Below are 14,986 nucleotides of genomic sequence, written 5' to 3' on the forward strand. Positions count from 1 at the left end.
TCATGGTCTGGGACTGGGAACAAACAGCCATACACAATGATCTGTGCAGCCATTCAGCTTAAGCAGGTCACGCTCTTGTCTCCAACTGAATTGGACATTGATCCCTGGGAAAAGAGCTGGGGGAGCTGCTATCTTCTTGACTCAGCACATGCTGTTTGCATCACAGGATTCTGGCCACACCCCCATTCTTTCATTGTTCTTTCTGACCAATGAGATACAAGCATGGTGGCCACGCCCACATTCCATGCTGCCTGGTAGCACCAGGATTCCCTCTGTTAGTTTACAACACTACCAGCAGTTGAGGAAGGTATAGATGGCTGAGTGGTGAGAAGACACTCAAGGCGACTGGAATATAGAAGGAAATTGAGATGCCTGCCTAGTCCCCAGCCCCCTCCCTGCCTTCCCAAGGTTCAGAATTTCAAACCAGGCAATGGCACCCTGCCAGGCTGTGTAAAGCTCCAACTTGGTCAATGGCCTTGGTTCTCTGAGGACATGTGTCTGCAATGCCACTGCCATTCCCGCTTGCCCCACCTGGAGCAGCCTCAAGCAACTTCTCCTAGGAGCGCATGTGAGTGGCTGCCCCAAAACCACCCCTACCCTGGGTCAGACGCCCCTCTGAGGGCACCAAGACCCACTACTTGTTTCCTCTCCCTGGCTCTGAGAAGCCACCTTTCTGATTTGGGCATTTCTGAAACAGAGCCTCTATATGCTCTGGCTGGGCTGGATTGATGTCCTCCTATCTGTGACAGGTATGCTCCACCGGGCCTGGTCATCTGTAGTTGGGGTGGTAAACATGTAGCAACATGCACAGTCATCGATTTAGATGGATTATCTCAAACATTTAGTCCACAGCAGCAGAGTTTTTTTTAATTGTGAAAATACTATCCAGAGGGGTTAAAATTACATGGGCAAGATATGAGAACATATTTTATCAAGCATTGTAGCCACCTCCTTTGTTTCCCCTTCCCATCCCATCCTCCCCCTCCCCCTACCAGAGTTGTCAAGTTCATTTTCTACATACCACTTCTACGTCTCATTGTTGCAATGGGTCCAACTTTAATCCCTATTGCAACGATTTGTTTTTTCCCTTCCCCTCCATAAATTATAACAACATCAAATACAGTGAAAGCATGGATTATACGGTGGGGGAGGGATATAAAAAGCAACAAATAAATAAATTTTATGAATGTACTAGAAACAATCGTATGAAAGAAAAAAAATTGAATAGATATTTTAGGGTTCTTTTCACTAACATGTATTTATCTGAACTTTTATGCTTGACTCAGATATATACTAGTTATTGCAAATAAGGGAAAACATGGGACCTATGTTTCTGTGGTTCTTGCTTACTTCACTTAATATAATTTTTTCCAAGTCTTTCCATTTCCTAACAAATAGAGCAATGTCATTCATTCTGATGGAGGCATGGAATTCCATTGTGTATATATAACCCAATTTTTTGATCCATTCATCTACTGAAGGGCATCTGGGTTGCTTCCATATCTTAGCTATGGTAAAAAAAGGCTGCAATAAACATAGTTGTGCTGGATGCTTTAGTGTGGTCTTCTTTGTAAACCTTTGGGTAAGTGCCCAAAAGTGGGATTGCTGGATCATAGGGGAGCTCTATGTTGAGTGCTTTGAGGAACCTCCATAGAGCTTTCAAAAGAGGTTGAACAAATTTACACTCTCACCAACAATGAAGTAAGGTTCCCTTCTGTCCACATCCCCTCCAGAATCTGTTATCAGAGTTCTTCAGTATAGCCATTCTAACTGGGGTGTGGTGGTATCTCGATGTTGTTTTGATTTGCATTTCTTTTATGGCTAGAGAGGTTGAGCATTTCTTCATTTGTCTATTGGCCATCCTTCTTTCCTCTTCAGAGAAGTTTCTCTTTAAGGCTTTAGCCTTATTTATTGGGCAGTTGTTTCTTTGAGGATTTGTTGTTGGGGGATTTAATTTTTTGAGTTCCAAGTATATTTTAGATATGAGACCCTTGTCTCTAGTATGGCTAGTGAAGATTTTCTCCTAATCCGTGGGCTTTCTATTGATCTTGCTAGCTATGTCCTTTGCCTTGCAGAAGCTCTGCAACTTCGTGCAATCCCATTTGTCCAACCTTTCTTTGATTTCTTGTGTTTCTGGGTCTCTATTAAAAAAAATTCAACCTGGGCCAAGGAGACCTAGGATTTCTCCTATTCCATCCTGCAGTGTTTTCAGAGTGTCTGCTTTGACTCCGAGGTTTTTGATCCATTTGGAGTTGATTCTGGTGCAGGGTGATATATACGGATCTAGCTTTAGTTTTCTATAAGTAGTTAACCAATTTTGCCAGCACCCTTTACTGAAGAGGCTGTCTTTCTTCCAGTCTATTATTTTAGCTCCCTTATTGAAGGGTAGTTGGCTATATGTCTGTAGGTTCATTTCTGGGGTTTCAATTCTATTCCATTGGTCCTGAGGTCTGTTCTTATGCCATTACCAAGCTGTTTTGATTACAATTGCTTTGTAGTAGAGTTTGAAATTTGGTATGATATTCCTCCAGCACAGTTTTTTTCTGTTGAGGATCGCTTTGCTATTCGCGGTCTTTTATTATCCTCTATGAATTATTGGATTGCCTCTTCTATTTCCTTGAAGAATGAGATTGGAATATTGATAGGTATCGCACTGAATTTGTAGAGAGCCTTTGGAAGGATTGCAATTTTCACGATGTTTATCTTTCCAATCCATGAGCATGGGAGTTTTTGCCACTTTCTAAGATCTCTTTTGATTTCCTTTTTCAGGTTTTTAAAATTTTCATCATAGAATTCCTTCACTTCTTTGGTTAATTCCCAGGTATTTTATTTTTTGTGGGGATATTACGAATGTAGATGCTTTCCTAATTTCAGCCACACTTTTCTCATTGTTGGTATACAGAAAAGCCATTGATTTTGAGGGGTTAATTTTATACCCTGATACTTTGCCAAAGATTTGAATCAGCTTGAGTAATTTGGGAGTGGAGTCTATTGGATTCTTTAAATACAAGATCATGACATCTGCAAAGAGGGAGAGTTTTACTTCTTCTTTCCCTATTTGGATCCCCTTTAGGTTTGCATCTTGTCTTATTCCTGTAGCTAGGCATTCTAATACTAGATTGAAGAGAAGTGGCGAGAGTGGACCTTCTTGTCTCGTTCCTGAGTTAAGAGGAAATGGCTTTAGTTTTTCACCATTAAGTATAATGCTGGCTGTAGGTTTGTCATATATAGTCTTTATTGCATTGAGGAAAGTTCCATGGATTCCTAATTTTTCCAGAACCATCATCATAAAGGGGCGTTGGATCTTGTCAAATGCTTTTCCTGCATCTATTGAGATAACCAGGTGGTTGTTATCTTTGCTCCTGTTGATGTGTTGAATTATATTAATTGATTTGGGTATATTGATCCAGCTTTGCATCCCTGAAATGAATCCTGTTTGATCAGTGTGTAGAATTTTTTGGATGAATTGTTGAATTTGATTGGCCAACATTTTGTTGAAAAGTTTTGCATCAATGTTCATCAAATAAATGGGTTTATAGTTATCTTTCTGTGATGTGTCCCTGCCTGGTTTGGGCATGAGGGTTATTATGGCTTCATAGAATGAGTTCAGCAGTGAACTTTCTCTTTCAATTTCATTGAAGATTTGGAGGAGTATTGGTGTGAGCTGTGTTTTCAAGGGCTTATAGAATTATGCTGTAAAGCCACCTGATCCTGGGCTTTTCTTAGATGGAAGGTTTGTTATTGATGTTTCTATTTCAATGCTTGATATGGGCCTGTTAAGATGGTATAACTCATCTTGGTTTAGTTTTGGCATGTCAATATTTGCTCGGAAAAGGTCCATTTCTGCCAAGTTCTCAAACTTATTAGCATAAAGTTTTGAGAAGTATTCCCTTATAATGTTCTGAATCTTGGTTGTTTCTGTGGTGATGTTTCCATTCTCATCTCTGAGTTTATTTGGGTGTGTTCTCTTCTTTTTCTTATAAGATTTGCTAAGAGTCTGTCAATTTTGTTAATTTTTTGGAAGTAACAAATCTTTGTTTTGTTGATTCTTTCTATGATTTTTTGGGATTCTAATTCATTTAATTCTGATTTAATTTTAATTATTTCTTACCATCTACTGGATTGGGGATCATCTTGCTGCTCTTTTTCAAGGAGACTCAGATGTCTCATTAAATGGTTGGTTTCAGATCTCTCCAATTCGTTGATGTATGAACTCACAGCTATAAACTTGCCTGTGAGTACTGCCTTTGCTGTGTCCCAAAGGAGCTGGTAATTTGTGTGTTCATCAACATTTGAATTTCTTTTCTAATCTCTTCAATGACCCACTCGTGATTCAGCAGTGTGTTGTTACAGTGTGTTACAGGATTTTCTCTGGTGGCTTTTCCTTTTATGTTTTAATTTTTTTCCCTTGTGGCCTGAGAGAATGCAAGGTTTTACTTCAATGTTTCTGAAAAGAGATAAAATTTTGAGAGGAAGAAAAAAATTAATAGAAAAAATTAAAGTAAAAAATTAAAAATTAATAAAAAACTTTTATAAAAAAATTTGTAAAAGGTACAAAGAAAGAGTTCTTTGATTTTTTTTTTGTGGGGGATGGGAAGATCCTGTATCTCCCTTGTGTTCTTAACCTGTCTCTTGTTGGAGACTCTGGTCTATTTGTGTTTGATTTTCCTGTGGTTTAATGGTTTCTTAAGTCAGTTTGAGCAGGCAGAAAAATCACAGCAGACAATTCTTGACCACAGGTGAAGGTCTGGGTAGGTTCGTAACAATCAGACCTCATTCTCCTCACAGGACAGTTGTGAGGAAACAAGGGATTTATACAGAGGGATCTCTGGAGCATGGCTAGGAACAGAGGGAGTAGTCTTCAGATAAGGTTCTCGGCAATTCTCTGAGGAAATGACAGGAAGATAGCCAGAAAGGGCTCAGGTGGGGCCTGTTATTAATTGTGCAACAGATGTGGGATTATGAAACAAAACATGGCTCTCTCTCATCATTACCCTATCCCCATGAGGAAGAGGATCCTTCACTTTGTTGAGTTTTGCAACTGGAGATACCAAGGCAGAGAGAAGCCAGGTAACCTACTTATGACTTCAACTTCAGAGGAAGCTCTGCCTGACTTTGCTAAAATGCTCCCTAGGACAATGGGTGCTATTCAGTCCGCTTCTTGTGGTATGAAGTCCACTTCTTGTCAGTCGTGGGGCTAGAACTCTAGGCATGGGCGATGTTCCCAAAAGCCTCAGCAAAAGGCTAGTGTTCTACCACTTGAGCCCACAACACTACTTTTGATTTTCTGGTGGTTCTTTGGAGATGAAAGTCTCACAGACGTTCCTGCCTGGGCTGGTTATGAACCATGATCCTCATATCTCAGAATCCTGTATAGTTAGGATCAGAATTCTGAGCCACTGGCACCAGACTAAATTGTAATTCTGACTTTTTTTCTCTCTCTCTTTCACAAGAACGGGTCAAATGGGTGCTGGAGGAGGGGGCTCAGCATCCCCATGTGGCTGGAACCCAAGGTTGGCTGTGGGTCAGGAGCTGTCTCCTCAGCTTGTTGAAACAGCTCCATGAGATAAGCCCTTCTGTTACCTGGATAGACGGTAACAGTTATTCATTGTCCATCCAGCCTTACTAGACTTATTGTATTGTATTGCTTTCTACATCATTTTCTAGCACCTGGCCAAAAATATGATATATAGTTACAGAATGAAAATGAAATGCCATCTTAAGAAAGTTATTTAGGGCTCCGGGAATGTGGCTTCATGGTACGGTGTTTGCCTAGCATCCATGAAACCCTGGGTTCAATTCCTTAGTAACACACACACACACACACAAAACCACTGGAAGTGGTGCTGTGCCTCAAATGATAGAGAGCTAGCATTGAGCAAGAAAAAAAAAAAGCTCAGGAAAATTCCCTACCCCTGAGTTTATGCCCCTCTACTGGCAAAAAGAACAAAAACAAATCAAATCAAAAGAAAACAAAAACATTCAGTTAGTAAATGCAAAATAAATAATCCACACTTGGAATATATAATTACTCCTTCCATACTGACCCCTGACAACAGTTCCTAATTCATGTACTTTACTTATATGAGGATACTGTGTTGAAAAAAGTCTTGTTCATTAAGTCACAACAATTAATGCCAGAGATGTGCTTAGATGTCAGGTAACGTTTAATTCTGGAAATTCAACCACTCCAGGATTTGTGTCGTAACTGCTAATCACAAAGGGAATGGTAGGCTATGTGTGATTTTGAAATCTTTTTGGACAGTTATGGCACCAAAAATGCAGAGGTTAATTAATAGTTGTGAAAGAAAATAAGGAATAACTCCAGATAGAAGGAATAAATGATAGTAATTAAGGTATACCAGAAAATGTTCTTGAGAACCATTTTTGGTTATTGTAGAACTAGTTGTCAGCTAGGCTGTTCCTCATTGCCTTTAACATTCTAAATCTCTTAGGCTAGCTCTTAATCTCTGTGTGATAAATGTATCTCCTTCTAAGCTATTCTTTCATACCTTATCTCCTTTGCTTTCTAAAAATCTTATTCTTTCTATATTTCTCTATGAACATTTCCTGATACTAAATACACCTATACAGATGGCAGAGGATGCTCATGTAAGGGTCCCATAGATCATCAGTCATTAATGTAACAAAATGGAAAGGAGGACATATTTATTGCTACTTCAATTTTTCTGAAATGCTGCAATATCATTTGGTTAAAATTTCCATTCTTTGTCTACACAGTGTCATTCAGTGCACATAAATGCAAATATGAGCCAGGTGCTGGTGGTTTACTCCTGTAATCCTAGCTACTCAGGAGGTTGAGACCAGAGGATTGTGGTTCAAAGCCAGCCTGGTCAGGAAAGTCCACGATACCCTAACCTTCAATTAACCACCAGAAACCCAGAGGTGGTGCTCTAGCTTAGCACCCAGGATCAGAGTTCAAGCCCCACAACCAACAAAAAAGGTGAAATATGACTTTAAGTTTCCCCAAAAGGAATGGCAAGTTCAGTAATCCTCCCAAACAAAAAAATTCCAAAATGATTCAGTGCACCAACTTTTGCTGAGTAATGTTATGGATTCTTTTCTGGACATATGCTCTAAAAACAAATCATTTAACTAGGGATACAGGTGGACCCATTTCAACAATGAGATGTACAAGTCGTTATGTCGAAAAACGAACTTTACAACGTTGGTGTGGGGGAGGATCCGGTATGGGGAGGGGGGAATATGGGAAGGGATGGGAAGGGGAAACAAAGAGGAGACAACAATGATTGATAAGAAATGTACTCGTTATCTTGCCCATGTAATTGTAACTCCTCTGTACCTTATGCTCACAATAATAAAGAAAGAAAAAAATTGTAAAATATTAGCTTTACAATAAACTTCATCTAATATTTCTCGTTTGAAAAGAGAAGTCTATACAGTTGATGTCACTGGGCTTTCTTACTATCTTAGTTTAAAGCCAAACCTGGCAGGAGCATCTGTCAAACTCTTATTTGTAATTACACAGCAAAAAGCCAGAATTGGAGTTTTGGTACAAGCAGTAGAGTACTAGCTCTGGGGGTAGGTGAGCAGGAAAGAAAACTGTTCAGGGACAGGGTTCAGCCTCTGGGTTCAAGCCCCAGAACCAACACAAGCTAAACACAAAAGCAAACAAAAAAACAGATATTTCATTGGACCCTCCTTAAAGGAGTATTGGTCTGAGAAATGGCTCCTTTTGCTGATCATAGGCACTGGATGCTTTTTTGGAATCCTTATTGCTCTGGAGAACTCAGGACCAAACTAAAGTAATTGATAACTGACTTCTGCAACAAAAGAATCATCTCGGGGTGAAATATCCATCCAAAAAACACTATAAAACATCCATGTCTTTGTTTCATTGCAGTAGAATTTTTTGGGGGGGTCCAGTCTTGGGCCTGAACTCTGGGCCTGGGCGCTTTACCTCAGCTCTTCAACTCAAGGCTAGCGCTCTACTACTTGAGCCACAGCACCACTTCTGGCTTATTTTTGTTTATGTGGTGCTGAGAAACCTAACCCAGGGCCTCAGGCATGCAAGGCAAGTGCACTACCACAGAGCCAACTTCCCAGCCCCTGAAGAAGAACATATTTAAAACAACGTTATTTCTTTTTGTTCTATGCTGGCCAGCAAATGGCACATTATATCTTTTTGTAATACTCTCAACTAGAAGTTTACAGAATAATTATATATAAGTCAAAACACACTAGAAAAAGTCAGGGACAGAGTTTCCTTCAAGCCTTCGGATTCTCTTCTTTTACAGTATAAAGGAAAGCACAAGTTAACTTGAACTTTGTCAATACTCTATGTTCCATTCCTCTACTGGGATCAGTTTCCATATCCAGTAACAGTTACTTCCAGGAACAATCTATGGTGCTGCTTGAGGTATAATGAATGATTTCCGGCTTCACCGAAATAACACAAGAACACATTGGACCTGATGTAACACGTATTTCAGAGACAACTTAGTAAAGAGAAAATATGAAATTTATATTTCTTATAAATACATTATTCATGAGTATATTGAATTCAAAATTTGTAAATTCTCTGTAAATTAAGGCGAATTTTAAAGAGGAAGAAGGGTCCTAGATCATTTTTTTGTGAGTATATATGCTGCACATTATTTCCCAAGTGTACATGAATTTGTTAACTCGTGTTAACTATAGCAATAATAAGAGAAAGGGAAATTCTGTGTTTAAGTATAAGGGTTCAATACACTATAGAAGACTCTACAAATAAGACCACATTGAAATAATAAAGCCAAGTCCAGTATGTAGATTTATGAGAGTGATATTGAGAAAGCATTACTCCTACGTGGATCCCGAAGTATGAGGCCACTCCCTTCCTAATCACGCTTGCTAATGACAAAACTTTGTAGAAATTAGAATGGAAGAATAATTCTGTTTCCAATGCAAGTCAGATATAAGAGCATGGATTTAATAAGGAAAAAATTCCAACTTGAGAGAGCAGGGATTATACTAGCCATCAACTGGTGGATAAGATCACATTTTTTCTTTCCTTTACTTATATATTTTTTGTTGGTGGTGGTCTTGGCACTTGAATTCTGGGCCTGGGCACTGTCCCTCTGCTATTCCTCTCAAGGCTAATGCTCTACCACTTTAGCCACAGTGCGGCTTCCAGTTTTCTTGCAGTAAATTGGAGAAAAGAGTCTCCTGGACTTTCCTACCTGGGCTGCCTTTGAACCCCAATCCTCAGATCTCACCACCACCCAGCTTAGGATCACATTTCTAACAGTGTACATTCAACATATGTAATGTTATGTTCATCTATCATTATATGAATTCTTGAGTTAAAAATCTGGGCTACAGCTTAGACTTTACACTCACAAAAATGTTTGTAGCTTAAAAGTTGTTTCTACTGGATAAATTAAACCTAAGTATGTAAAGGAGTCTGGGAAGTTCAGATTACATCCAGCCTGGGAAGAACAGTGTTTGAGACACTATCTATAATTAACCAGCCAAAAGCTAGATTGGAAGACTGGCTCAGGTGATGGAATAACAGTCATGAGCAAGAATGATGAATAAGAGCTAGAGGCTTTTGCATACATACATATAAACATAAACACACTTATATGTGCACACACATATACACAAATGAAGCAACTCTCAGAATATGTAGAAAAGTTAGAAAACAATAGAAAGTATTTCCTGAGTGAGACTAGAATCAAGTGGTAATTTTTAAAATTAGAAAATCCTAAAGTGAACTTTCTTCAAAAAAGTTTGAGAATATTACATAAGTAGGGACCAGAGATAGTAAGAGAGTCAAGTAATCAATATTAAAGGGATAGGATCCATGGAGGAATGAATCAGAGACCCGGCAGGTGCATTTGAAAATGTTCATACCCTGTGTCAAATGTTAGAACATCTTTCAAAATAGTGCATGAACAGTCTAAGAAGTCTAGTGGATAATATCACTGGATAAGTTCAGAATTGATAGTCTGTATCTAGATTAAATAAACCAAGAAGGGGCTGGGAAGGTGGCTCAGTGGTAGAGTGCTTGCCTTGCATGCATGAAGCCCTGGGTTTGATTCCTCAGCACCACGTAAGCAAAAAGAAAAAAGCCAGAAGTGGCTCTGTGGCTCAAGTGTTAGAGCACTAGCCTTGAGCTGATTAGCTGAGGGACAGCATCCAGGCCCAAAGTTCAGGACCCATTACCGGACCCAAAAATAAATAAATAAACAAACAAACAGATAAAGAAATAAACCAAGAAACTATGGTGGGGCAATGTGATACAAGCCTTGAATTCTAGCACTCAAACTGACAGGAGATTAGAGACTGGAATTACTACTGATAACTTCGCTGGACCAGGTAGTATAATTTTGTCTTAATAAAACAAACCAAACAAGGAAGGAATACACAGTTGGAAATTTGGGCTAATTTTTTAATTATGTTTTGAGAAGCCAAGTTTTCTATTGAAATACAACTGGTATATAATCCTCAGTTGTGTTTTATTTTATTTTTTATTTTTTTAACTCTTTTTTAATTTTTTTTTTGGTTCCGGTTTTGGGGCCTGAACTCTGGGCCTGGGCACTGTCCCTCATCTCTTCAGGTCAAGGCTAGTGCTCTACCACTTGAGCCACAGCGCCACTTTCTGCTTTTTTTCCTTTTTGCTTATGTTGTGCTGAGGAATTGAACCCAGGGCCTCATGCATTTGAGGCAAGTGCTCTACCACTAAGCCACCTTCCCAGCCCCTCCTCAGTTGTGTTTTAAATGCGCTCTTCATTACAGAACATTCCTACATGCAAAGTGGTTCATGATTCCCATCCAAAATTTGAAAAAGTACGTAATCATCATTCTGTTAGATTCCAAGGAAAGGATGAAGGATTACAAAAGCTTAAGCCTGGAGGAATAGCAAAGATCACCTAATGTAGGTCTTTATAGATCTTGCTAAATTGGAGTTTAGACTTCAAAAAATACTTTGGTTTCATTTGTAATTTCATATTCTATAGGATACTACAAAATTCTTTTTAGGTAGAGGGTTTAATTGACAAATTTACAGATGTTTCTTGCATTCTATTTACCTAGCATATTGTTTCAAGCGAGTTATAATTAGAACTCAGTTAATAGATAATTCTAACTGTTAATGTAGAAAATGATAATGTGAATAATTTAGACAGAGTTGCCAAGAAATTGATGATATTAATTTATAAATTTAGAAAAAGCAATTTTTGAGGCTTTAATATAACATGGTATGAATAGAATAATTGTGTGACCTCTTCTTTCTTCTACCTGTATGTAACACAGGAAGCAATTTCCTTAATTACGTGCCTCTGTATACAGTGAGAAAAATGCTAGGATATGGGTTTGTTTTTATTTTTGTTTTTGTTTTATTGCTTTGTCATAGGGCTTGAACTCTGGACCTGGACACTGTCTCTGAGCCTGTTAAGCTCAAGGCTTGTGCCCTACCACTTCAACCTCAGTACCACTTGTGTCTGGCTTTTGCTGAGAAGTTTATTGGAGATAAAAATCTAGGGAACCTTCCTGCCTGGGTGGGCTTTCAACTGTAATCTTCCAATCTTAGCATCCTGAATATCTATGATAGTAAAAAAGTATAAATATAAATAATATTTGCAAGAATACCAGTGGAGGAAAAATGATGCAACCCAGTACGTTGTGGTGTTCTTTCCAGAACACGGAGGGCATCACATTAGCAAGGTGTAATATTTTTCCCAATAGAGATAAGCTATTTGTGATGTGAATTAAGGGAATTTTGAGGTGCACACTACAAGTTGGAAACTGTTGGTCTAGGATGACTTTAGGTCATAAATTTTGGGATTGATGGTCATAGAAATAATAGCTTAATCTGATAAACAATTGCTTACTCTTGAAGAATTAATTATAACCGGTGCTATATACTTTTATCCTATACCAGAATGTGGCTATTTTTCTGTTCACTTCTCAATCTGTAACACCCCATTGGAAAATGCATCTATTGCAGAATTACATAAAATACAAACAGGTACTATTTTGAATCTCTCAGGTATGGAATTTGAGAATTTGAAAGTGAGTAGTTATTAGTCATAGGAATTTTGAAGAACACACATATTCTGTCCTCTTAACAACTTATTTACTTTTAAAAGTTATGGGTTTCCATAGAATTAAATGGCTTTTGGTTTTAGTATGAGAAAGTACTAATTTATTCTTTTCTGAAAATATTGGCAAGTATATTGTGAATAAATTATCTAGTTGGATAACATTCAAGTTGATGGCCCTCTGATAAAGAAGGGGTAATTAATTCAAATTATATGCCAAATAGTACTGAATTTTTAAAAAGTTACTACATAAAGAATAATATTTACTATACCAATACAGTGAAATTTTATTTCATGCAGGCTATTTTTTAAATTTAATTTTAATGTGAAAGTGATGTGCAGTGGGTTAGCAATGGTAAGGCAGTGAATACATAACTTTTCAAACTTGTTATGCCCTCTCTCATTTTTTCTCACGTTTTTCCTTCATACCCAAACCCCTCACACGTTGTAATGTACATTTCCAACATATTGTCTCCTGAGTATTGCTATTGCATTGGTTTGCTTTTTGTCCTTTATCTCGCCATTTTGTTGTTTCTCTTCCCTTCCCTAATTAAGGTAAATGTATACACAATACACAGGGTACCAAATTCAAACACAGTAGGAGTTATACCATAGGGGAAAAACCCAAGGAAAATAGAAATCACATAGTACATTAAAAACAACAACTGCAAATAAATATCTCTTTCCATATCTTGGAATTCATTTTGCTCAGCATCTGCATATACCTTCATATATATGCATAACAAAACCACTGGAAAATAATAGTTTCATGGATACTATATCATGAAAACAACATGTTAACTGTTTTTGATGATAAACGTGGAATTAGGATTGGTAAATTTGAGATTCTGATAAAGGAATTCCAAAAGTGTTTTAAAATTATGGCAGGTAAATTTTAATTGTTCTAACTTTTAACTTAGCCTATTAAAAAAATTTAAAATTTCCTGGGAAAATAGGCTTTCATGCAAAGAAATCCATGGAGACTTAGCTAAGAGGGAGCAATGTGGGTAAGGTGGCTCATTTTCACAGTAAACAAACAAACCTCTCAAACCTTGCTGTAAATCCTGTATAGGTTCCCATGAGAATTGTCCTTACCCAGGAAATATACTCTTACTGTGTGAAACAAGGTTGTATTGGAATTTAAATTCAAAGTTTTTTTTTTAAATAAGACATCAAAATTTCAGAATTGACCTTTAATTACTAAACAGTAATTCTCTTAAAAAGATTATTTGGGTCAAAATATTTAGGGAGAAAGTGTCCTGCACAATGAAAGAACGTATTGAGTTTACACTTCTCTGTTTTAATACTTTCCACAATTTCTTTGCACGTGAAGCACTGAAACACAGAAAAAAATCTGACTGGATACTTCAATGATTTCACATTTGTAAGTAGCTCAAAAATATAATATCCTTATTAACATGAGATAGTGAAAACTTCTCTTATTACATAAGCCCAAAAGTTTGGGGATCAGAAAAGAATCGAGCAAATAGAAAAGGTAAGAAAACACGTCATTAGAAGCCCTAGCTAAGCGTTTTGGTTTCAGCACTGGAGGGGGCCAAAACTATTTTATATAGTGATATAGATTGTGTTAATCTTTTTGCTACCTAAAGTGATTTTACAGAGCTTATTTGGCTCAGTATAATGCAGAACAAATTGAATCAAGACATGAAAATAAATTCCACCTCCAAATAAAAGAGTTTTCAAAGAGAAACCATGAAGATGTAGCAGTGGGGGAAGCCTTATAGTGCTTCAGCTTCACTAGAATTGAAGCCAAGAACCTGTGATTAATTGGAAATCAGGCAAGAGCTAAGAAGAGGACATAGAAGTAGGACATAGAAGTATTGTCCTTTGTAACAGACAATATCATCCAAGGAATTGGTGATTTAACTCTATTCTTCTCCATACATCTTGTTGAGCAAATACAAGACCAAGAGGAAAATAACCTATTGAAATAATTTTGCAAAGAATAACTTCACTGTTCCTGATATGGTATCTAAAGAGATTCTTAAGAGAGAAGATAAAAGTTTTAAGAGAGAAGATAAAAGTGGAGTATTCTTAGGTTTCCTCTAAGCTTCTTGTTAGCAAAATATCTTTGAGGTTAGAAGTGATTGAACCAAAAAGTGGTGGAATACTTATTTTTGTGGGCACTTTAGACACAAGAAGATTTCAAGGTTAAAAAAAAAAGAAAAAAATATAGCTAAATATTTGTGATTATATTTTCTTGGACTGGATTTTTGGAGACAAAGTTTTGCATTAGCGTTGGTCCTCATTAACACAGTTGTTGGATTTTCGTGGCAACCAAATGAAAAGGGGAAGTTTAATGGACTCGCTTGAACAAGTAAACAGCATGATAGAAAATAATGGCAAATAATATTTAATGAATTATTTTGAACAATTACTTTGTGAGAACAAAGAAGGAAAGATATAATTCAAAATCACTTGACTTTATTAAAAGTATGAAAATGGAGTAGTGAGGAGATTGAGAGAAAACAGAGAGGACTGTTTTCTCTCCAGTGGAGAAACAGGTTCTTGATCTTGTTTCTTCCATTCTGTCTTCACAATCTATCAAGTGTGACTCAGGACTGGAGTATCCATTTCAGACAAAGAGCACTCGCAGAAGAAAATATTTGCCGAAGATATAGGTGATTTATAACCTTAGACAATCTTTCTAAATCTGGTCAAAATTCTCCCCTACCCCAAAATGCCCTCTTTGAACAGATTGTTTGCTTTTCCAAAGACTGCCCTTCATTAACTGCTTAAAATTTTGAGAGGTCATATTCATACTCTCTAGTGATTGCTGTTTGGTTGTCATTTTTGTGTGTTTTTGTTTGTTGTTTTTTTAACTGAATTTCAAAAGGTTGTGCAAGTGTTTTACAATTAAATATGTCCATCTAATTGTCTAATTCTCCTGGATCGGA

General features: G+C 37.4%; 1 long non-coding RNA gene across 1 annotated transcript in view; it reads left to right on the top strand.

Moving 5' to 3' along the window:
• Window positions 1–318: 318 nt before the first annotated feature.
• LOC138805103 (uncharacterized) overlaps window positions 319–14,986 on the top strand; it is a 40,780-nt gene continuing 26,112 nt past the window's right edge. Inside the window, exon 1 of the long non-coding RNA XR_011365441.1 lies at window positions 319–568. This is a non-coding gene — a long non-coding RNA (uncharacterized lncRNA). The remainder of the gene's footprint in view (window positions 569–14,986) is intronic.

Source organism: Dipodomys merriami, unplaced genomic scaffold (genome assembly GCF_024711535.1).
Source record: "Dipodomys merriami isolate MVZ:Mamm:240054 unplaced genomic scaffold, mDipMer1.0.p SCAF_385, whole genome shotgun sequence".
NCBI classification, from domain to species: domain Eukaryota; kingdom Metazoa; phylum Chordata; class Mammalia; order Rodentia; family Heteromyidae; genus Dipodomys; species Dipodomys merriami.